Genomic DNA, 24897 nt, shown 5'->3' on the forward strand with positions numbered 1-24897 from the left:
TTTCTCTTCTGGTCTCTTTTCTTCCTTCTCTCTTTCCTTCTTTCCTTCCCTCCCTCTTTCTCTACATCTTTGCCCTTCCTTCACTCCCTCTTTCCTTCCTTCATTCCCTTTTTTCTTTCCTTCTCTCCTTCCTTCCTTCCCCCTTTTTCTTTCTCTTCTGCTGTCTCTCTTTTCTTTCCTTCCATCTTTCCTTTTTCCTTTTCTTCCTCCTTCTTTCTCTAACTTTCCTTCCTTAACCCCTTTTTCTTTACCTCCCTTTCTCTTTTTCCTTCTTTCCTTCCTTCCCGTCTTTCCTGGATTTTGACAGGGCGGGAAGGGGCGGGGTGGGGTCTGGAGGTGGCGTGAAGTAAAAGGAGGTAAGATTGGGGCGGAGGAGTGATGGAGCGTGGGGTTGCGTGTGTGTGTGTGCGGCGGTGGGGGGAGTGATAGAGCGTGGGGTTGCGTGTGTGTGTGCGGCGCCGGGGGGAGTGGGGTTGCGTGTGTGTGTGCGGCGCCGAGGGGAGTGATGGAGCGTGGGGCTGTGTGTGTGTGTGCGGCAGTGGGGAGAGTGATGGAGCATGGGGTTGCGTGTGTGTGTGCGGCGGCGGGGGGAGTGATGGAGCGTGGGGTTGCGTGTGTGTGTGCGGTGGCGGGGGGAGTGATGGAGCGTGGGGTTGCGTGTGTGTGTGTGCGGCGGCGGGGGGAGTGGGGTTGCGTGTGTGTGTGCGGCGGCGGGGGGAGTGATGGAGCGTGGGGTTGCGTGTGTGTGTGCGGTGGCGGGGGGAGTGATGGAGCGTGGGGTTGCGTGTGTGTGTGTGCGGCGGCGGGGGGAGTGGGGTTGCGTGTGTGTGTGCGGCGGCGGGGGGAGTGATGGAGCATGGGGTTGCGTGTGTGTGTGCGGCGGCGGGGTGAGTGATGGAGCGTGGGGTTGCGTGTGTGTGTGCGGCGGTGGGGGGAGTGACGGAGCGTGGGGTTGCGTGTGTGTGGCGGCGGGGTGAGTGATGGAGCGTGGGGTTGTGTGTTTGTGTGCGGTGGCGGGGGGAGTGATGGAGTGTGGGGTTGCGTGTGTGTGCGGCGGCGGGGGGAGTGATGGAGCATGGGGTTGTGTGTGTGTGTGTGCGGCAGGGAGTGTGTGTGTGCAGGAAGCAGCGCAGCGGCGCTTGGAGTGGGCATGGCTTCTGCAGAGGGAACGTTGGCTGGAAGGCCGTGTGCGCGCGCCAGGGAACTTGCGGCTGGGCGCCAATGCGCATGCTCAGTTTTGCCATTTTGTGAGTGTGTTGTTGTGTTGTTTTTCATTTTGAGTAGATATGTTTGTACCTTGTGGGTTGTGTTATGGGTATGGGAATTTTGGTTAAGTTTCGTTGGGTTTTTTTTTTTAGTTTTGTGGCTCCGTTGGATGCCCCTAACAAATTTATATATATAGATAATAATACAGAAATAATAATAATAATAATAATAATAATAATAATAATAATGTGGAAAAATACTGAAAGAGGTGCCCAACTGAGCAGTTAGGATGGTCAGGGGATCTCACCCAGGAGGTCGAAGAAGGCCTCGTGCTCTTCCGAGTCCAGAACGCAAAAAGGCGGTGGCGAAACTGCGGCAGAGATCTCGTTCTCAGGTTCTTGATTCCTGCTGACGTCCGGCGCTTTGGGCCCCTTCCACCTTGTGCCCCCTGGCTTCACCCCCGTAGTGACCGCAGGCAGGACACAAGTCTTCTGGTGGTCTCTCATTTCCTTTTTTCCCCTTTCCAAATGGGAACAGAAGAAGCCGCTTAAAAATTACCTTTCTGGGGAAGGAAAAAAATATATACATAGGCCAAGTTTGGGATCAGCAATGAAGTGTCCGAATTTGGCATCTATTGTCCAAACTCTTCTTCCTTCAATAGTCAAGATATTATATTATATTATATTATATTATATTATAATATAATATGAAAATATATTTTATTATCTATATAAATAAAAATGCAATGTTTGTTTGTGGGATTAACAGAACTCAAAAACAACTGGACGTATTGACACCAAATTTGGACACAAGACACCTAACAACCCAATGTATGTCCTTCACTCAAAAAAATTGATTTTTTCATTTGGGAGTTGTAGTTGCTGGGATTTATAGTTCACCTACAATCAAAGAGCATTCTGAACTCCACCAATGATGGAACTGAACCAAATGAGGCACACAGGACTCCACGACCAACAGAAAATACTGAAAGGGTTTAGTGGGCACTGACGTTGAGTTTGGGAGTTGTAGTACACCTACATCCAGAGAGCACGAAAGACTCAAACAATGATGGATCTATGTATTGTCGAAGGCTTTCATGGCTGGAATCACTAGGTTCTTGTGGGTTTTTTCGGGCTATAGAGCCATGTTCTAGAGGCATTTCTCCTGATGTTTCGCCTGCATCTATGGCAAGCATCCTCAGAGGTTGTGAGGTCTGTTGGAACTAGGAAAAATGGGTTTATATATCCGTGAAATGGCTCTATTGTCGAAGGCTTTCATGGCCAAAATCACTGGGTTGTTGTAGGGGTTTTTTTTTTGCTATATGGCCATGGTCTAGAGGCATTCTCTCCTTGCCATAGATGCAGGCGAAACGTCAGGAGAGAATGCCTCTAGAACCATAATGGTGAACCTATGACACGTGTGTCAGCACTGACACGCGTAGCCATTTTCGATGACACACAGCCGCATGCGGCCGCATACAGAGAAGATGGGGCCGCATCCCAAGAAGGACATTTCATCCTCGGCTCCTACACCAGCATTTTTCTATAATGCCGATATATATGGCATTATAGAAAAAGCAGGTAAGTTGAATAATTAGTTTTTGGTTTATTAAATACAGTTATATATTACAATAATATATTTTTTGTTATTAAACTATAAATATAATTAAATTATGTTTTTTTCTCGAAGTGACACCCCACCCAAGTTATGCTAGTTTTTTGGCAAATATTGACACACCAAGTTCAAAAGATTGCCCACCATTGGTCTAGAGGCATTCTCTCCTTGCCATAGATGCAGGCGAAACGTCAGGAGAGAATGCTTCTAGACCATAGCCATATAGCCTGAAAAAACCTACAACAACTCAATGATGGATCTATTATCGAAGGCTTTCATGGCCAGAATCACTGGGTTGTTGTAGGGTTTTGTTTTTGTTTTTGTTTTTGCTATATGGCCATGTTCTAGAAGCATTCTCTCCTGACATTTCGCCTGCATCTATGGCAAGCATCCTCAGAGGTAGTGAGGTCTGTTGGAACTAGGAAAAAGGATTTATATATCTGTGGAATGACCAGGGTGGGATAAAGAACGTTTGTCTGCTGGAGCTAGGTGTTTATGTTTCAACTGACCATCTTGATTAGCATTTGATTGCCTGGCAGTGCCTGGAGCAATCTTTTATTGAGAGGTGATTACATGTGCCAGATTGTTTCCCTTCTGTTGTTTTGCTGTTCTAATTTTAGAGTTTTTTTTAATACTGGTAGCCAGATTTTGTTCATTTTCATGGTTTCCTCCTTTCTGTTGAAATTGTCCCCATGCTTGTGTATTTCAATGGCTTCTCTGTGTAGTCTGACCTGGTGGTTGTGAGAGTGGTCCAGCATTTCTGCGTTCTCAAATAATATGCTGTGTCCAGGTTGGTTCATCAGGTGTTCTGCTATGGTTGACTTCTCTGGTTGAAGTAGTCTGCCCTGATGAACCGACCTGGAGGTCCAGGGTGGAAGAAGGAACTCTTGTCTGCTTGAGGCAAGTGGGAATGTTGCAAAGTTTGTTGGTCATTCGTTCAGTTGCTTCCAACTCTTTGTGACTACATAGACCAGCCCACGGCAGAGCTCCCTGTCGGCTGTCGCTACCCTCAGCTCCAGTCACTTCAATGATATTATCCATCCAATGTTGCAATTGATTAACATTGAATGGCCTTGCAGCTTCAAAGCCTGGTTGCTTCCTGCCTGGGGGAATCCTTTCTTGGAAGGTTTTAGCTGCCCTCCCCCACCAACCTTAAAAACTCTGGCATAGACACTGAGAACTGGAAAGCCCTGGCCCTTGAGCGCTCCAGCTGGAGGTCAGCTGTGACTAGCAGTGCTGCAGAATTTGAAGAGGCATGAATGGAGGGCGAGAGAGAGAAACGTGCCAAGAGGAAGGCACGTCAAGCCAACCCCGACCGGGACCTCCTTCCACCTGGAAACCAATGCCCTCCCTGCAGGAGAACATGCAGGTCAAGAATAGGGCTCCACAGTCACCTACGGACCCACCACCAGTACACGAAGGCTCGCCTATGTAAGTAGCTGGCCCTGATTGATTCTTGTCTGGAATTCCCCTCTTTTTTGAGTGTTGCTCTTTATTTTCTGTCCCGAACCACTCTCACAACCACGTCAGATGACACAGAGAAGCCATCGAAATCCATAACCATGTGGACAATTTCAACAGAAAGGAGGAAACCATCAAAATGAACAAAATCTGGCTACCACTATTTAAAAAAATTCTAAAATCAGGACAGTAAATAAAAAGCAACACACAAAAAAGTAGGAATCAATCAAGGCCTGCTAACACTTCCCAACCAAGGATTCCCCCCAGGCAGCAACCAGACAGGCTTTGAAGCTGCAAGGCCATTCAATGCTAATCAAGGTAGCCATTTGCAACATTCACACTTGCCTCAGACAGACAAGAGTTCTTTCTCCCACCCTGGACATCATTCCACAGATATATAAACCCCACTTGCCTAGTTTCCTACAGACCTCCCAACCTCTGAGGATGCCTGCCATAGATGTGGGAGAAACGTCAGGGGAGAATGCTTCTGGAACATGGCCAGACAACTCGGAAAACTCACAGCAACCCAGCCTTCGACAACACTCCTTTCTTATTGTTTATTATTGTTTCTTGTCTATATTATTTTCTGTATTGGTTGATTGTTGTAAGCCGCTCTCAATCCTTTGGGGAGAGGGGTCGGGTACAAAAAAAGTTAATTATTATTAGTATTATTATCCTAGGGATGGAAAAGACCAAAGGGACCATCCAGTGCAACCCCATTCTGCTATAAAAATATTTATAATATTAGAATATAATACAATATAATACTAATAATATGATATTCATATTATATTGTATTATAATACACCTCACTACCTCTGAGGGTGCTTGCCATAGATGCAGGAGAAACGTCAGGAGAGAATGCCTCTAGACCATGGCCATATAGCCCGAAAAAACCTACAACAACCCAATATGATATTATAATTATATTTTTATATTCCATGTAATATTACTTATATTACAATATAATGGTATAGTACAATATAGTAATATATAATACTGTTATTGTACTATTTATTCATTTTTGTATTTATTTGCCACCCTTCTCACCCCGAAGGGGACTCGGAGCGGCTTACAAGTAAAAAATAAATACAATATATTATATTATTATCATAGCACAATATTAATATTATATATTACATTGTACTATAACATTATACTGGAATATTATTATGCTAATAATATAATATATGGTATGTATATATATCTTGTTCTTGTAAGCTGCTCCGAGCCCCAGGGGAGTGGCGGCATATAAGTTTGAATAATAAATAAATAAATTGTATGTGTATATATATATATATATCTTGTAATATACTGTATGTATATATATCTTGTAATATATTGTGTGTATATATATATATCTTGTAATATACTGTATGTATATATATCTTGTAATATATTGTGTGTATATATATATATATATCTTGTAATATATTGTATGTATATATATCTTGTAATATATTGTGTGTATATATATATATCTTGTAATATACTGTATGTATATATATCTTGTAATATATTGTGTGTATATATATATATCTTGTAATATACTGTATGTATATATATCTTGTAATATATTGTGTGTATATATATATATATCTTGTAATATATTGTATGTATATATATCTTGTAATATATTGTGTGTATATATATATATCTTGTAATATACTGTATGTATATATATCTTGTAATATATTGTGTGTATATATATATATCTTGTAATATACTGTATGTATATATATCTTGTAATATATTGTGTGTATATATATATATATCTTGTAATATACTGTATGTATATATATCTTGTAATATATTGTGTGTATATATATATATCTTGTAATATATTGTATGTATATATATCTTGTAATATATTGTGTGTATATATATCTTGTAATATATTGTATGTATATATATCTTGTAATGTATTGTATATATATATATCTTGTAAGGGCGGCATATAAATGTCGTAAATAAATAAAAATAAATAAAGCCATCCTGACCGATGGCCATCCGACATCTACTTAAAATCTCCTGAGGAAACTCCATCATGTTCAACGCTATCAAAGATAATAATAATGATAATAATATATATTCTGCCCCATCTCCCCAAAGGTACTTGATGTGGCTTACAAAACAAAAACAATACAACAAAGAACAACATAAACTATTTATTTATTTACGACATTTATATGCCGCCCGTCTCACCCCGAAGGGGACTCAGAGCGGCTTACAAGTAAAAAGTAAATACAATATATTATATTATTACCATAGCACAATATTAATATTATATATTACATTGTACTATAACATTATACTAGAATATTATTGGTAATATTAGTAATTAATTAATATTAGTAATAATATATATATATATATAAATATATATACAATATATTATATTATTAACATAATGCAATATTAATATTATATATTACATTGTGCTATAACATCATACTGTAGTATTATTAGTAACATTATTAATTAATATTAGTAATAATATATAAACATACAATATATTATATTATTAGCATAGCACAATATTAATATTATATATTACATTGTACTATAACATAATACTGTAATATTATTAGTAATATTAATTAATATTAGTAATAATATATATATATATAGATAGATGCAATATATCATATTATTACCATAGCACAACATTAATATTATATATTACATTGTACTATAACATTATACTGTAATATTATTAATATTATTAATTAATATTAGCAATATATATACAATATAATATATTATTACCATAGCACAATATTAATATTATATATTACATTTTACGATAACATTATACTGTAATATTGTTAGTAATATTATTAACATTAGTAATAACAATATATATATACATACATTATATTATTACTATAGCATAGTATTAATATTATATATTACATTGTACTATAACATTATATTGTAATATTATTAGTAATATTATTAATTAATATTAGTAATAATATATATATATATATACACACACAAAATATATTAAATTATTACCATAGCACAATATTAATATTATATATTACATTGTACTATAACATTATACTGTAATATTATTAATTAATATTAGCAATAATATATATATATATACATACAATATATTATATTATTACCATAGCACAATATTAATATTATATATTACATTGTACTATAACATTATACTTCAATATTATTAGTAATATTATTAATCAATCAATTAATATTAGTAATTTAATTAGTAATTAGTAAAATTAGTATATTGTATGTGTGGATATATATATATACACACACACATACAATATATTATATTATTAGCATAGAACAATATGAGTATTCAGTTCTTGTGGGTTTTTTCGGGCTATATGGCCATGTTCTAGAGGCATTTCTCCTGACGTTATATGAGTATTATATTATATTAATATAGGAGTATTAATTATTACTATATTGTATTAATTATTATTAATTAATCATCACTATACAACAATAACCTCAATCAATATCAATGTGCAACAGTAAAACATAACAAATGAAACTTAATACAAAACACATTTGCTGATGCTGCTGATTATTGGATCCAAGGGCCATCCCCAGTCTTCCATTCAGGAACACACTATCAAAACCCTCCCGACAGATGGCCATCCAGCCTCTACTTAAAACCCTCCAGAGGAGGCAACTCCACCACCCCCCTAAGGCAATCTAGAGCTGGAAGGGAACACTAAAGGCCATCCAGTTTCTCTCCCTTCTGCCAGGCAGGAAGACACCATCAAAACCCTCCCAACAGATGGCCATCCAGCCTCTGCTTAAAACCCTCCAGAGGAGGCAACTCCACCACCCCCCTAAGGCAATCTAGAGCTGGAAGGGAACACTAAAGGCCATCCAGTCTCTCTCCCTTCTGCCAGGCAGGAAGACACCATCAAAACCCTCCCAACAGATGGCCATCCAGCCTCTGCTTAAAACCCTCCAGAGGAGGAAACTCCACAATCCCCCTAAGGCAATCTAGAGCTGGAAGGGAACACTAAAGGCCATCCAGTACCTCTCCCTTCTGCCAGGCAGGAAGACACCATCAAAACCTCCCAACAGATGGCCATCCAGCCTCTGCTTAAAACCCTCCAGAGGAGGCAACTCCACCACCCCCCTAAGGCAATCTAGAGCTGGAAGGGAACACTAAAGGCCATCCAGTCCCTCTCCCTTCTGCCAGGCAGGAAGACACCATCAAAACCCTCCCAACAGATGGCCATCCAGCCTCTGCTTAAAACCCTCCAGAGGAGGCAACTCCACCACCCCCCTAAGGCAATCTAGAGCTGGAAGGGAACACTAAAGGCCATCCAGTCCCTCTCCCTTCTGCCAGGCAGGAAGACACCATCAAAACCCTCCCAACAGATGGCCATCCAGCTTCTGTTTATAAACCTCCAAAAGCAACACAGTCCACTACCAAACAGCTTAACTCTCTCTATATATATACACACACACAACTATAAATTAGAAAAAGTGCAATCTTAGACAAATATACTAATTTTGGAAACTGCAAAAGCAGGCTGAAGGCATTTTTCTGCTCATTTTCTCATTTTGAGTGAGAAGGAAACCCAACCCAGTGAACTGGAAGCGCCACCTAGCGGAACAGCAGGGAACAGCACGCAGACCGCGCCCAGCTGCCCAGCCCTGCTTTTTATAGGCTCCTTCTCAACCAATCGCGTCTCCGAGGACGAGAAAGAAGGCGGGATTAAAGGGATAGCCTTCTATCACACATGCCGCGCCCCCTCGCGCCAGGGAAGGGTGTGTGTGGCTGCCAATCAAAGCTTGTCCCGCCCTTTCATCCCCTGGGAAGGCTGTCAATCAAAGCCTGCCTAGGGTTTTCTTAGGCAGAGGTGGTTTTGTCTGTTCCTTCCTATCAAACAGCCTACATATTCCAGTTGGATCAATGCTATGGAATCTAGGAATTCCATATTAATATTTATTAATTAATAACTGAATTAATTAATTAATAATTAATTAATAACTGAATTAATTAATTGATTGATTAATTATATTTTTCATTTTTGTATTTATTTTACATTTTTTCTTACTAGGTTGTGTGGTTGTTAGCTGCCTTGAGTCATTAAATAAAGTTAGTAATAATAATTACATTATAATTAAATCAAGTAATAATTTATAATTAAATTATAATTAAATTAATATTATTTATTAATTTTATTTTTCATTTTTGTATTTATTTTCAATTTTTTTCTTTCTAGATTGTGTGGTTGTTAGCCGCCTTAAGTGATTAAATAAAGTTAATAATTAATAATTAAATTATAATTAAATTAATATTTATTAATATTAATTAATATTTATTAATGATTAATTTTATTTTTAATTGTTGTATTTATTTTACATTTTTTCTTACTAGGTTGCGTGGTTGTTAGCCGCCTTGAGTCATTCAATAAAGTTAGTAATAATTAATAATTAAATTATCATTAAATCTAATAATATAATTTATTAATACTTAATTATATTTTTCATTTTTGTACTTATTTTACATTTTTTTCTTACTAGGTTGTGTGGCTGTTAGTCACCTTGAGTCATTAAATAAAGTTAGTAATAATAATTAAATTATAATTAAATCAAGTAATAATTTATAATTAAATTATAATTAAATTAATATTATTTATGAATGCTTAATTTTATTTTTCATTTTTGTATTTATTTTACATTTTTTTCTTACTAGGTTGTGTGGTTGTTAGCCACCTTGAGTCATTAAATAAAGGTAGTAATAATTAATAATTAAATTAGAATTAAATTCATATTATTTATTAATCATTAATTATATTTTTCAATTTTGTATTTATTTTACATTTTTTATTACTAGGTTGTGCGGTTGTTAGCCACTTTGAGTCATTAAATAAAGTTAGTAATAATTAATAATTAAATTATAATTAAATTAATATTTATTAATATTATTTAATATTTATTAATGATTAATTTTATTTTTCATTTTTGTTTTTATTTTACATTTTTCTTACTAGGTTGTGTGGTTGTTAGCCACCTTGAAGCATTAAATAAAGTTAGTAGTAATTAATAATTAAATTATAATTAAATTAATATTATGTATTAATTATGAATGATTAATTTTTCGTTTTTGTATTCATTTTACATTTTTTCTTACTAGGTTGTGTGGTTGTTAGCCACCTTGAGTCATTAAATAAAGTGAGTAATAATTAATAATTAAATTATAATTAAATTAATATTATTTATTAATTAAGAGACATCACTACTGATTAATTTAGAATTTATTTTCATTTTTATTTATTTTTAAAATATATATTAAGAGGTTGTGTAGTTGCAGGCCGCCTTGAGTCTTTAAATAAATGTAATAATTAATTAATTATTAAATTAATTAATATTATTAATTATTCATTTTTAATTTGTTTTTAATTATATATATATATATATATATATATATATATATATATATGGTTGTGTGTGTTAGCAGCCTTGAGTCTTTAAATAAATGTAATAATTAATTAATTAATTAAGAATTAAATTAATTAATATCATTAATTATTCATTTTAATGTTTTTAATTATATATATATATATATATATATATATATAAAAGGTTGTGCATTTGTTAGCAGCCTTGAGACCTTAAATAAATGTAGTAATAATTAATTAATTAATTAATAATTAAATTAATGTATATTTATTACTGATTAATTTATAATTTAATGTTTTTATTTTATTATTATTATTAGGTTGACTGTTGGAGGCAAGTGTGAATGTTGCAATTGGCCAGTCTTATTAGCACTGAATAGCCTTGCAGCTTCAAAGCCTGCCTGCTGCCTGCCTGGAGAACTCTTTTGTTGGGAGGTGATTAGCTGGTCCTGATTGTTTCCTGTCTGGAATTCCTCTGTTTATTTTATTAGTGTTTCTTTTTATTTACTGGGATACAAATCAGGAAACAAATCCTTAATTTCAAAAAAAACCTTGTGATCCCAAGCATTTTCTGTATCAATACGTCATAATGAGCCAGGCGAGGGTCACGTGGCCAATCAGGACTCGAACTCCAAACCCTGCCTCTGTCCGGTTAGCAACGCCCGCTCCATCGCAGGCGGCGAAAGTCGGCAACAATTTTCTGATTGGACGAGAGTGTTGACTTTGGACCAATCAGGGTGAGCCACGGGACCCTGTGTTGCCCGTCCCGCGTTAGGAGACAACACGAAGCGGAGGCAGTTTGGGCCGTACCATTAGGCACTTCAAAGAGGGGGGAGAGAAGTGGTAAAGAAAGAGGAGTTGTTGGAAAAGGGAGACAAAAGGAAGCTGTTTTTTCCCACAGAAAGTGAGGAAATGCTTGAAAGGAAGTCTGGAAATGCTTCTGAGGGGAGAAAAAAGGCAAGCGTTGAAGGAAAGACACTTGGTACATTCCAAGCGGAAGTGAGGTGTCTCCTGAGCGTCGGGATTTCCGGTTTGGAGAGAAGAGAGGAGTTGCTGTCAGGGGAGCTGGGCGCGTGAGGTCCCGGGCGGCCGGGTTGCGGGTGAGTGGCCTCCGGAGGGGCAGAAGTGGGGCAGGAGTGGGGAGGAGGGAGAAGCCAGGCCTTCTTTGCGGTTGCCATGGCTGTCTCTGAGTGTGCTCCACACAGAATGCTAGAGTTGGAAGGGACTCCCAAGGGCCATCCAGCCCAACCCCCTTCTGCCAGGCAGGAGCACACCATCAAAGCCCTCCCGACAGATGGCCATCCTTTCCAGCCTCTGCCTTGAAAACCTCCAGAGAAGGAGACCCCAGCTCACTCCAGGGAGGCCTATTGCAAGGCCAAACAGCTCTTACCGTCAGGAAGTTCTTTCCTAATGTTTAGATGGAGTCTGGAATCAACTTCCATGCTTCTTCTTATTGGATGAATAATAATACAACGAATGAGGGGAAAAACCCATGAGCTGCTCCAATCAAAACGTGGAGTCAACAGAGAAATCCCCACTTAGTAACACTTGTAGGAAGTCTTCCATCCATATGTGTTAGAGTTTATTTTATGTGTTAGGCCCCTTCCACACACAGCTGAATAAAATCCCACATTTTCTGCATTGAACTGCAATATATTATTATTATTATTATTATTATTATTTACTTGTTCATACTTCGCCCTATGTAAGCCGCTCCGAGTCTCCATCAGGGAGATGGTGGCGGGGTATAAATAAAGTTTATTATTATTATTAGGAGTCGGCAGTGGCCAGGAGGACCTTTGCAACCATACCTCATGAAATCTGACTTGGCCACACCTTGGTTGCATCCAAACTGGACTTTTGCCGGGGTGGTCCATACCTTGGTCACCTCTAGATTGGACTACTGTAATGCGCTCTACGTGGGGCTGCCCTTGAAAACGGCTAGGAAATTCCAACTGGTCCAACGGGCAGCAGCTAGGATGTTAACTGTCGCTCCTTACAGAGAGAGGTCACCCCTCCTGTTCAAGGAGCTCCACTGGCTACCGTTTATTTCCCGAGCCCAATTTAAGATGCAGGTGCTTACCTACAAAGCCCTGAACGGTTTGGGACCAGCCTACCTGCGTGACCGCATTTCCATCTACGAACCCACACGTTCACTTCGGTCATCTGGAGAGGCCCTGCTCGTGACCCCACCTGCATTGCAAGCGTGCTTGGTGGGGACACGGGACAGGGCCTTTTCCGTGGTGGCCCCCCGACTCTGGAACACCCTCCCCAAAGACCTTAGACAAGCCCCTACATTGGCTATCTTCAGAAAGAACTTGAAGACCTGGCTTTTCCGATGCGCCTTCCCAGATTAGGAAATCTCCACTACCAAGTCCCATAAGCACTTTATCAGAACCAATGATTGCTGCACATTGCACTTGCCCTAGAAGCCTTATATACACCTCCTGTCACATCAGCACTTTTAATTCTTGTACCCATTACTCTGGCCCGGCCCAGTTTTATTGTGTTTTAGTGTATTGTGCCTGTTGTTCACTTTGCTTTATTCTGTTTTAATTGTTTGATTTGCTTAGATTGTATTGTTAAGTTGTGTGTTGAGGCCTCAGCCTGTGTAAGCCGCATCGAATCCTTCGGGAGATGCTAGCGGGGTACAAATAAAGTTTAATAATAATAATAATAATAATAAACTGGACTATTGCCAGGGTGGTCCATGCCTTGGTCACCTCTAGATTGGACTACTGCAATGCGCTCTACGTGGGGCTGCCCTTGAAAACGGCTCGGAAATTCCAACTGGTCCAACGGGCAGCAGCCATAATGTTAACTGGGGCTCCTTACAGAGAGAGGTCAACCCTCCTGTTCAAGGAGCTCCACTGGCTGCCGTTTATTTTCCGAGCCCAATTTAAGGTGCAGGTGCTTACCCACAAAGCCCTAAACGGTTTGGGACCATCCTACCTGCGTGACCACATCTCCGTTTATGAACCCATGCGCTCACTTCGTTCATCCGGAGAGGCCCTGCTCGTGGTTCCGCCTGCGTCACAGGTGTGTTTGGTGGGGACGCGAGACAGGGCCTTTTCTGTGGTGGCCCCCCGACTCTGGAACACCCTCCCAAAAGATCTTAGACAGGCCCCTACATTGGCAGTCTTTAGAAAGAACTTGAAGACCTGGCTGTTCCGATGTGCCTTTCCCGAATAGGAATCTCCAATAACAAGCCCCATAAGCACTTTATTAAAACAAAGATTGCCGCACACTGCACACCGCACTTACCCTATAATCCTTACATATCACCTGTCACATCAGCACTTTTAATCTTGTACCCATTACTCTGGCCCGGCCCAGTTTTATAGTGTCTTGATGTATTGTTTATTGCTTGTTGTTTAATATTGCTTTAACTGTTTTTAATTTGCTTTAGGTGTTGTATTGTTATGTTGTGTTTTTGAGGCCTTGGCCTTTGTAAGCCGCATCGAGTCCTTCGGGAGATGCTAGCGGGGTACAAATAAAGTTGTTAATAATAATAATAATGATAATAATAATAATAATAATGCCATGCACTCTACATGGGGCTGCCCTTGAAGACGGCCTGGAAGTTTGAACTGGTACAATGGGCAGCAGCCAGGCTCCTTACTGGAGCAAACTATAGGGAGCATAAACACCCTTATTAAAACAGCTTTGTTGGCTGCTGATAAGTTGCCGAGCCAAATTCAAGGTGCAGGTCATGACTTATAAAGCCCTAAACGGTAAAGTCACACACAGATGGTACATGACACCCCAGAAACTTGGAAAATGCTACAAGAATATAAACACTAAATGCTGGAAATGTGGAAAGATAGAAGGAACGTATTTCCACATAGAATCAAAGAGTTGGAAGAGACCTCATGGGCCATCCAGTCCAAACCCATTCTCCCAAGAAGCAGGAATATTGCATTCAAATCACCCCTGACAGATGGCCATCCAGCCTCTGTTCAAAACCTTCCAAAGAAGGAGCCTCCACCACACTCCGGGGCAGAGAGTTCCACTGCTGAACGGCTCTCCCAGTCAGGAAGTTCTTCCTCATGTTCAGGTGGAATCTCCTCTCTTGTAGTTTGAAGCCATTGTTCCGTGTCCTAGTCTCCAGGGAAGCAGAAAACACGCTTGCTCCCTCCTCCCTGTGGCTCCTCCCCACATAGGTAATGGCAAAATTCAATGCCAGCAGAAACAATTACAATTATACAATTACAGTGAGACATAAATCAAATTAAAATACATCCAAAACAGTAAAACAATCATTAAAACAGTCTCATCTGTCAAATCACCGTTCCAGTCATTGTCTTTCCAAAATGCTGCATAGATTTGTTTCTACTGCCCAAAGGCCTGGTCCCAAAACCATGTTTTTAATTTTTTCCTAAAAAAAATATTTCTTGAGAAGGCCCTTTTTGGATCCTGATCCTGCCCTCTAGGGTATTAGCTACCTCTCCCAGTTTGGTGTCATCTAAAAATTTGAAAGACTCTCCTCTGTATTCCATCAACAAGTCAATGATGTAATTTAGGCATCCTCAAACTCCGAGCCTCCAGCTGTTTGGGCCTCCAATTCACAGAAGTCCTAGCCATCTTGTTCAATAGTCAAGAATTCTGGGAGTTGGAGGCCCAAACAGCTGGAGGGCCACTGTTTTTGAGGATGCCAGGTTTAGATGTTGACACGTGGCACTTTTAATCTCTTTAACTACCAGTGTTGACATATGGCACCTTTAATCTCTTTAACTGTCACTCTTTCCATGCTGAATACATAACTGATTACGTCAAGAGAGGTGTCCAGGTGGGATGGTACATTAGATGTAGAAGAGATGATGCCACCAAAACATTGACACACACACACATTTATATGATGACCCACAATTTTTAAACCAGCCAAGGCCACAGACCGAAGAACTAAGAAAACAAAGGAACAATAGAAGCAGGAATAGTTTGCTAAACAATAAGAGGGTGCACCTGCTCTAACTGGCTTATACTAGTTCTGGATACATCTGGCAGGTACAGCATAAACTTTGAATAGTGTAGTTGTGGTGTCTCTTTCTCTAAAGGGTTTTAAGTAGAGGCTGGATGATCATCTGTTGGGAGAGATTTGGTTGTATGTTCCTGCCTGGCAGAATGTGGTTGGACTGGATGGTCCTTGGGGTATTTTCCAATTAGAGGATTATATGAAGAGCAAACAGGCTGCATGCTGCTTTATCACATTTGCACTAACGTATTTTAAGCTTAAAGTGTATTTAGCCCATGCATGACAGGGTTAAGATTCTAACTTGAGACTTCCTGATTTTCATCTTGATTGCTCACCAACGGTTTACCACTTCTGGATATGGCTGACTAAATACAACATTATCAGTAAAACAGTGATTAAAATAGCAGCAATATGTGATAGGGGTGTAGTGACATGCATATATACACACACACACACACACAAACATACATACGTACACATACACACACACACACAAGCTTGGAGACCCGGCGCTGCCCGGGTTATTAGAAAAAGGCATTGTTTGTGCTCCAAGTTTAGTCTAGATCCAGTGTCAGCTGGATTTAGGGGGTACAGGTGAACTATAAGTCCGATAGGCAATTCCCATCATCCGTGGTCAATCCTCCTCCAAACCAGAATAGGATGTAGAGTGTGTCTTGGGGACTGTGTGTGCCAAGTTCGATCTTGATCAGTCAATGGTGTGGGTTGTAGTGGTCTCAGGAAGTGAGTGAAGGTACTACAAGTCCCATAATCCATGGTCTGCCCTCCTTCAAACTGCACCAGGATGTAGAGTGGGTCATGGTGCTCTGTGTGTCAAGTTTGGTCTTTATCGGTCATTGGATGAGGGTCGCAGTGCTCTCAAGATGTGAGTGAAGGGTTATTAGAGAAAGGCATTGTTTGTGCCCCAAGTTTAGTCTAGATCCAGTGTCAGCTGGATTTAGAGGGTAGAGGTGAACTATAACTCCGATATGCAATTCCCATCATCCGTGGTCAACCCTCCTCCAAACCAGAATAGGATGTAGAGTGTGTCATGGGCACTCTGTGTGCCAAGTTCGATCTTTATCGGTCATTGGATGAGGGTTGCAGTGCTCTCAAGATGTGAGTGAAGGTACTGCAAGTCCCATAATCTATGGCCTGCCCTCCTCCAAACTGCACCAGGATGTAGAGTAGGTCACGGGGCTCAGTGTGCCAAGTTTGGTCTTTATCGGTCATTGGATGAGGGTCGCAGTACTCTCAAGATGTGAGTGAAGGTACTGCAAGTCCCATCATCCACGGTCCGCCCTCCTCCAAACTGCAGTAGGATGTAGAGTGGGCCATGGGGGCTCTATGTGCCAAGTTTGGTCTTTAACAGTCTTTGTTGTGGGCCACAGTGGTCTGTGGAAACAGAAGGGATTGAAAGTATTACAAATCCCATCATCCATTTTCCGCCCTCCCCAAACCTCACCAGGACGTAAAGGGGGTCATGGGGGTTATGTGTGCGAGTTTGTTCCAGGTCTGTCACCCGTGCTGGTCACAGTGGCCTGTGAAAATGGGAAAGCTGTCACATACACCATCCTCCACATACATACAAATATTCACTTTTATTATATAAACAGATAGATACACACACACACATATATATACACACACATATACACACACACGCACATCATTTATTTATTATTATTTACTTCATTTCTACCCCACCTTTCTCTACCCCAGAAGAAACTCAAGGCGGCTTACAAATCCGGCAAAAATTAAATGCTGCACATGTAAACAATAAAACACATCTCATCAAAATATACATTTCAAGTAATTTCTTCTCCAGGATGGGTTTGCAACATGCCTAGAAGATAAATTGATACCACTGAAGGTAGACATAGTTCAAATGGGAACATTAGGTCAAGGCTACTAAGCAATACTTCTTCAGTGAATGGCAGAAGCTTAGTTTTGTGCAGACGATTTCTTGATAGTAATAATTATTTCAAGTGGTGTGCTGTTGTATGCTTTGACACACCCAAAGTGACTGACAGCATGCAATCTAGTAAATATATTTAAAATTATTTTAATGAGATTTTCAAAAAGATAAATCTGTAGCTGCCGCAGTTTGCCTCCTGAGCATCTGATTATGGTTTGCAGAGTTTATGATCATTATTGCACAGACCTGCTAAAAGGGCAGCAGGATAAACTGCTGAGCTGCTGAACTTGCTGACCACAAGGTTGGGGGTTTGAATCCGGGGAGTGGAGTGAGCTCCCATTATTAGGCCCAGCTTCTGCCAACCTAGCAGTTCAAAAACATGCAAATGAGAGTAGATCAATAGGAACCACTCCGGCAGGAAGGTAACGGCGCTCCATGCAGTCATGCCGGCCACATGACCTTGGAGGGGTCTATGGGCAATGCCGGCTCTTTGGCTTAGAAATGGAGATGAGCACCAACCTCCAGAGTCGGACACGACTAGACTTAATGTCAGGGAAAACCTTTACCTTTACAGAATTAAGGAACAGAAAAAACTTTTAAAATATTATTTATTTATTTATTTATTTCATTTATATACCGCTTTTCTCAGCCTTCAGGCGACTCAAAGCGGTTAACAACAGCAAAATTCAATGCAAAAACATCACAAAACGAATATGGGACAGTTAAAAACAGTAACATCATCAACGATTAAACATTAATATAACAATCATTAGCATCTCATCAGTAAAATCAGAATCCAGTCTCATCATCCATTATTCCGTATTCCTATATTCAATTACACTGCTTAATCGAATTCTTGTTCGAACAGCCAGGTCTTCACTTTCCTCCGAAATGTCAACAGGGAGGGGCCAATCTGATATCTGTAGGAAGGGCGTTCCACAGCCGAGGGGCCACCACTGAGAAGGCCCTGTCTCTCGTCCCTGCCAGGCGCGCCTGTGGTGCAGGCGGGACTGAGAGCAGGGCCTCCCCAGAGAGCAGGGCCTCCCCAGATGACTTATGCTGAGTTTATATGAATTTGCTACGGCGGTGCAATGGTTTAACCTTTGTGCCTGCTGAGCTGCTGACCCGAAGGTCGGTGATCGAATCCGTGAGATGGGGTGAGCTTCTGTCTGTCATCTCCAGCTTCCCTTGTGGGGATATGAGAGAAGCCTCCCACAGGGTGATAAAACTTCTGGGCGTCCCCTGGGCAGCATCCGTGCAGACATCCAATTCTCCGACACCAGAAGCAACTTGCAGTTGCTCAAGTTGCTTCTGACACAATCAACAAAAAAGAATTTGGTGTTCTGAATCCCACAATCCAGTACCACTGTTTTGTGTGTGTGAGTCAGGAGCAGCTTGAGAAACTGTAAGTTGCTTCTGGTGTGAGAGAATTGGCCGTCTGCAAGGACCGGGATTGTGGCACAGCTGGCTGAGTGTCAGCTACATTAAGATCACTCTGACCAAGAGGTCATGAGTTCGAAGCCAGCCCGGGTTGGGCTGGCTTCGAACTCATGACCTTTTCGAAGCCAGCCCGGGTTCCAACCAATTGTGTGTAGCCTGTTGTCGACCTTTGCAACCCGAAAGACAGTTGCATCTGTAAAGTAAGAAAATAAGTTACCACCTTAAAGTGTGGGGAGGCTAAATTAACTGATTTATGAGGCCATAAAGAAGACTCCAGCAAAGCATTCCAGCGGGGAAGCATGCGGGGAATGCGGAAGTGCTTCATCAGCGTCGCAGATGGACGATGAAAGCAACAGCTCCCCTGGCGGCCAGAAAAAGTTAAATAGCCTCTGTGTATGTCTGTATATGTTTGTATGTCAAAAATTGGCATTGAGCTTTTGCCATATATGTGTACAGTGTAATCCGCCCTGAGTCCCCTGCGGGGTGAGAAGGGCGGAATATAAAAGCTGCAAATAAATAAATAGATAAATAAATAATAAGGACATTGCCTAGGTGACGCTCATACGTTTTGATGTTTTACCATCTTTGTGGGAGGCTTCTCTCATGTCCCCGCATGGGGAGCTGGAGCTGACAGAGGGAGCTCATCCACACACCCTGGATTCAAACTTCCAACCTGTCAGTCTTTAGTCCTGCCGGCAGAAGGGTTTAACCTGTTGCATCACGAGAGGCTCCAGTTATTACCATTGGTCATTCTTACTAAGGCTTTTCAAAGATGAACTTCGAAAATATCTAGAAGTCCAAAAGTTCTGCTTTGTTGAAATGTTAGGGTAAACTCTGTATCCCGCTATATTATCTGACATATAGGGAAGCTTCCTAAGGGCTAGATGCTATTTTGGCTTCCATCTTGGTTACCAAAATAATATTGATGACTCTTGGTGTTAAGATTGAGTTACTCAGATTAAAATAGAGACTACAGCAGGACCAGGGAACGTATGGCTCTTGAAATGATAAAGTGCGACTCCCATGTTCTGTCCCTATTGCCTGAAGCGCATAGGACTGATTGGAAGGTTTAGAGGCCTTGTGTTTCCCCAGCCCTGATTTACAGGATTCCAGAGTGAATTCCCATGACAATGGCTTTCTGTTAATGTTTCTGAGTAGAAGTTTGATCACCTGATTATACTCAAGGAACTGCTTTAAGAATTGCCATGCTGCATCTTATTCAGTTATAACTAGCCATCCCCTGCCTCGCGTTGCTGTGATCCAATCAGGGAAATAAAGTAATGAGAAAGTATTGATTTCTAATATATGTAATTTCTTGATGCTTGTGGGTAAACAGTATTTCTTGTTGTTTCTTTGTCGGTGTTGATGTGGAAATTGTCTGGTTTGCCTACTCTGGAACAGGCAACATATTATTGTCCTTCTTTAGGGATCCCTTTCAAATCTATGATGATAATAATAATAATAATAATAATAATAATAACAACAACAACAACACTTCATTTGTACCCTGCTACCATAGAATCATAGAATCAAAGAGTTGGAAGAGACCTCATGGGCCATCCAGTCCAACCCCATTCTGCCAAGAAGCAGGAATATTGCATTCAAATCACCCCTGACAGATGGCCATCCAGCCTCTGTTTAAAAGCTTCCAAAGAAGGAGCCTCCACCACACTCCAGGGCAGAGAGTTCCACTGCTGAACGGCTCTCACAGTCAGGAGGTTCTTCCTCATGTTCAGATGGGATCTCCTCTCTTGTAGTTTGAAGCCATTGCTCCGCGTCCTAGTCTCCAAGGAAGCAGAAAACAAGCTTGCTCCCTCTTCCCTGTGGTTTCCTCTCACATATTTATACATGGCTATCATATCTCCTCTCAGCCTTCTCTTCTTCAGGCTAAACATGCCCAGCTCCTTAAGCTGCTCCTCATAGGGCTTGTTCTTCAGACCCTTGATCATTTTAGTCGCCCTCCTCTGGACACATTCCAGCTGTTTCTTTGTCAGTGTTGATATGGACATTGTCTGGTTTGCCTACTCTGGAACATGCAACATATTATTTTCCTTCCTTACGGGTCCCTTTCAAATCTAGGATACTATATCTCTCTGTGCGTGAATCATATTTCTATCTATATAGGAGCCCCCGGTGGCGCAATGGGTTAAACCCCTGTGCTGGCAGGACTGAAGACCGACAGGTCGCAGGTTCAAATCCGGGGAGAGGTGGATGAGCTCCCTCTGTCAGCTTCAGCTCCTCATGCGGGGATATGAGAGAAGCCTCCCACAAGGATGATAAAAACATCAAATCATCCAGGCATCCCCTGGACAAGGTCCTTGCAGACGGCCAATTCTCTCACACCAGAAGCGACTTGCAGTTTCTCAAGTCGCTCCTGATACGACCAAAAAAAATAAATCTATATCTATGGTTGGGTGGCTCTTTGTCAGGAGAGCTTTGATTACGTTTTCTACGTTGGACTGGATGGCCTTAAGTATTTTCTGTTAGTCATGGGGGTTCTGTGTGGGAAATTTGCCCCAATTCTGTCGTTTGTGGGCTTCAGAATGCTCTTTGATTGTTGGTGAACTATAAATCTAAGTAACTACAACTCCCAAATGTCAAGGTCGATTTCCCCCAAATTCCATCTGTGTTCATATTTGGGCATTTCGAATATCAGTGCCAAGTTTGGTCCAAATCCATCATTGTTTGAGTCCACAGTGCTCTCTGGATGTAGATGAACTACAACTCTCAAACTCAAGGTCAATGCCCACCAAACCCTTCCAGTATTTTCTGTTGATCATGGGAGTTCTGTGTGCTAATTTGGTTCAATTCCATCTTTGGTGTTCAGAAAGCTCTTTGATTGCAGGTGAACTAAAACTCCCAGCACCCACAATTCCCAAATGTCAGTGTCTATTTTCCTCAAATTCCATCAGTGTTCACATTTGAGCATATTGAGTATTCGTGTAGTTTGGTGCAGATCCATCATTGTTTGAGTCCATAGTGATCTCTGGATGTAGGTGAACTACAACTCCAAAACCAAAGGGCACTGCCCACCAAACCCTTCCAGTATTTTCTGTCAGTCATGGGACCAACTGTGAACTCTGGTGGAGTTTGGGGGAAATAGACCCTGGCATTTGGGAGTTGTAGTCAGAGGCGGCCCTAGGTAATTTTCAATGGTAAGCAAACAGTGTTTTGCCCCCCCCCTCCCCCAACCAATCACTGATATATATTTTCTGTTCGTTGTGGGAGTTCTGTGTGCCATATGGGAGTTCTGTGAGAGCCGTTCAGCAGTGGAACTCTCTGCCCCGGAGTGTGGTGGAGGCTCCTTCTTTGGAAGCTTTTAAGCAGAGGCTGGATGGCCATTTGTCAGGGGTGATTTGAATGCAATATTCCTGCTTCTTGGCAGAATGGGGTTGGACTGGATGACCCATGAGGTCTCTTCCAAATCTTTGATTCTATGATTCTATGATTCTATATTTGGTTCAATTCCATCATTGGTGGAGTTCAGAATGCTCTCTGATTGTAGGTGAACTATACACCCCAGTAACTACAACTCGCATATGTCAAGGTCTATTTCCCCCCAAGAGCGCCTCAAGAGCACCCCTGGGCAAAATCAACTATACTGCAAATGCTTACTTTGCGTAATGGGTTGAGCCGCCCCTGGTTGTAGTTTCTGGGATTTATAGTTCACCTGCAATCAAAGAGCATTCTGAACTCCACCAGTGATAGAATTGGGCCAAACTTCCCACACAAAAACCCCATGACCAACAGAAAAGACTGTGTTTTCTGATGGCTGTTGGTGACCTCCCCCCCCCCCAGGGGTCCCGACCCCCAGGTTGAGAAACACTACTCTAATAAATATGAAAAAAGAACATGTAGATATGCAAGAGTTCTTGTTACCAAACCTCTGAAGAAGTATTACATATTGCCCTTGGCCCTGGAATTTAACTATAGTTATATCACAGAGCTGCCACATTCCTCTGTTTCTTCCTCTTAGGATGTTTGTGTCCCCTGTTTAGAATTGTGCCAGAAGGCACACAGTTATGATTTTCTTTGCAGAACCAGATTTCTATCCCTCCTGGCTTTAAGAAGAAGCTTGAAAACGTGTGGGCAGTACTTGTGAAATCGTAGATCTGTGGTGGGAGAGCTGAGCTGACAGGGAGATGTTGCGTATTTGAGTGTTCTGCATTGTGTTGGTATTTCTTATTTACGTGATCTGCATTCTGGCCTTCCTCACCAGAGCCTATATGAGACATCACATTACTGTAACTGTAAAAATAGTAATGTTTTTCTCTGTGGTTAATCGAAGCGGAACTGGTCTTGTAGATCAACAGGTGCACCAATCTTCACTCTGCTTCATTCATGTGTCAGAGAGTTCAGTTCCAGAATGTCTTCAGAAATCACTGACCAAGGAGACATATTGAAAGACCCCCAAGCTACTAATTGGTCAGTCGCAAGGCCGAACAGGGCATAGGGTTACAGCCTGTGCTGGATGGGGTCGCACTCCCCTTGAAGGCACAGGTTCGCAGCTTGGGTGTGACCCTGGACTCATCGTTGAGCCTGGAGCCCCAGGTCTCAGCGGTGACCAGGGGAGCATTCGCACAGCTTACGCTCGTGCGCCAGCTGCGCCCGTACCTCGGGAAGTCTGACTTGGCCACGGTAGTCCACGCTATGGTTACATCCCGCTTAGACTACTGCAACGCTCTCTACGTGGGGTTGCCTTTGAAGATGGCCCAGAAGCTCCAACTGGTCCAACTTGCAGCAGCCATGACACTAACAGGAGCGGGACGTAGGGAGCATACAACTCCCCTGCTGTACCAGCTCCACTGGCTGCCGATCTGCTACCGGGCTCAATTCAAGGTGCTGGCATTGGCCTATAAAGCCCTAAACGGTTCCGGCCCAAAATACCTAACTGACCGCCTCTCGGCCTATGAGCCCACGAGGACTTTGAGATCTTCCGGGGAGGCCCTGCTCTCGATTCCACATGCCTCACAGGCACGGCTGGTGGGGACGAGAGATAGGGCCTTCTCGGTGGTGGCTCCTCGGCTGTAGAACACCCTTCCCGTGGACATCAGGCTAGCCCCCTCCCTGCTAATATTCCGCAGGAAGCTAAATCCTGGCTATTTAAGAAGGCATTTGATCAATAGTGCAATGACTGGCAATTGACCATAGGAATGGAACACCGGAAATGAGATCGGATTGTGGCTTGACGATGAGACGATTCGGAATGTAGTAGTAAATTTGTTAAGATGTTTTTATGATTATGATGAATTGTACACTGTTTTGCACTATGCTTTGTAGATTGCACTTATTTTTTCATGTTGTACACCGCAATGAGTTGCCCTTGGGGGCTGAGAATTGCGGTATATAAGCGCAGTAAATAAATAAATAAATAAATTTAAAACAAGCTATCTTTTCACAAAATGTTTCTAGTTTTATTGCTTTTCCTTGAGAGATTTTATTTATTTACTAGCCATCCCCTGCCACGCGTTGCTGTGGCCCAGTCTGGTAATCTGGAAAATAAAGTAATAAGAAAGTGTTGGTTTACAGTATATGTAATTTTTGTATTGTATTGTCGAAGGCTTTCATGGCCGGAATCACTGGGTTGCTGTAGGTTTTTTCGGGCTATATGGCCATGTTCTAGAAGCATTTCTCCTGACGTTTCGCCTGCATCTATGGCAAGCATCCTCAGAGGTAGTGAGGTCTGTTGGAACTAGGAAAAAGGGTTTATATATCTGTGGAATGACCAGGGTGGGACAAAGGACTCTTATCTGCTGGAGCTAGGTGTGAATGTTTCAACTGACCACCTTGATTAGCATTTGATGGCCTGGCAGTGCCTGGAGCAATCTTTTGTTGAGAGGTGATTAGATGTCCTTGTTTGTTTCCTCTCTGTTGTT

The 24897-nt window shown here is 41.3% G+C and overlaps 1 protein-coding gene across 1 annotated transcript in view; it reads left to right on the forward strand.

Moving 5' to 3' along the window:
• The first annotated feature begins 11628 nt into the window (after nt 1-11628).
• SYVN1 (synoviolin 1) overlaps nt 11629-24897 on the forward strand; it is a 48036-nt gene continuing 34767 nt past the window's right edge. Inside the window, exon 1 of the mRNA XM_060758211.2 lies at nt 11629-11794. The gene's annotated coding sequence lies outside the window, so the exon portion shown is untranslated. The remainder of the gene's footprint in view (nt 11795-24897) is intronic.

Source organism: Anolis sagrei, chromosome 12 (genome assembly GCF_037176765.1).
Source record: "Anolis sagrei isolate rAnoSag1 chromosome 12, rAnoSag1.mat, whole genome shotgun sequence".
Taxonomy (NCBI): Eukaryota; Metazoa; Chordata; class Lepidosauria; order Squamata; family Dactyloidae; genus Anolis; species Anolis sagrei.